Genomic DNA, 1092 nt, shown 5'->3' on the forward strand with positions numbered 1-1092 from the left:
TGATGTCACCTTTGTGTTTTTTGTCCCAATGTTCGGTGGCTAAACGTTTCATACACTGGGCATATTCCTGGAAATAAATAAAGAAAGAAAGAGATTATAGGATATGTATTCTTTTCTAGTTTCCTGACCTTATGCATTCATACATTCATAGTACCTAGTTTGATAATTTATTAATATATTTTTTTTAAAGGTACTTACTTGTGCAGAAGTCACGTCCTTAATTTTGAACCTACCTGTAGAGCATTCTCATTTTTACAATGGTTTGACCAAGCTTTTTCAACACTTCTGAGGGCACTTGTTAGTATTAGTTCCTAAATTATCATTTATCAAAGCATATTGGACAGATATCATGTTTTAAGCATCTTATAAAACACTAGATTTTTTTCCGTAATTTCGTAAACATTTGAAAAAAAAAATCCTTCAAATTTTAGCTACCTCTGGGTACCAAAATTATTATCATTTTTTCGTGTGAACTTTGTTACAGGACTTACTTACTAGCGTTTTAAACAATCAGTCAAATATTCATGTTACAAAGTTTGAATGTTTTGGTTATGCCCCTCCCTAATCATATAATTAACGTCGACATGATTCAGATTGAAATCATCACCTCAAAATAATTAACTTATTGGGAGATGGCCTGGCCTTTTTATTTAAACCCAGTTTAAACTTTAAAATTCACATTCACTTTAATTTTGACAAAATGATGATGATGATGATGATGTCAGCTTTTCGTGCTGTTATTTTACTGGTAATATAAGCACGCAAACTCAATGGTTTGTAATATGAGAATTAATTCTTAATTTGAGTAATGAATAAGCATAAACCAAGTAACTAAAACTGCGATTTCTTATAAATGAAAATGATAATAATAATAATAATGATAATGTTGTATGGATATAGAACAATGAAATTAAGTAATGATGTATTTATGAATATGGAAAAAAAAAAACAAATAGTGCCAATTGGATATAGAATAAAGAAACTAAATGATGATGTGTCTGTGAGTATGGAGAAACCATTATATTGCAAATAGTGCCAATTGGATATAGAATAAAGAAACTAAATGATGATGTGTCTGTGAGTATGGAGAAA

The 1092-nt window shown here is 29.4% G+C and overlaps 1 long non-coding RNA gene across 1 annotated transcript; it reads right to left on the reverse strand.

Annotated features, from left to right (window-relative positions):
- LOC113473145 lies at positions 1-283 on the reverse strand. The gene is made up of 2 exons (XR_003395203.1): positions 234-283; positions 1-67 (listed from the first exon to the last, which is right to left on the reverse strand). It is a non-coding gene; the product is annotated as an uncharacterized LOC113473145 (long non-coding RNA).
- Positions 284-1092: the final 809 nt, after the last annotated feature.

The sequence above is a fragment of the Diaphorina citri genome, unplaced genomic scaffold, assembly GCF_000475195.1.
Source record: "Diaphorina citri unplaced genomic scaffold, Diaci psyllid genome assembly version 1.1 scaffold16466, whole genome shotgun sequence".
In the NCBI taxonomy this organism is placed as follows: Eukaryota; Metazoa; Arthropoda; class Insecta; order Hemiptera; family Psyllidae; genus Diaphorina; species Diaphorina citri.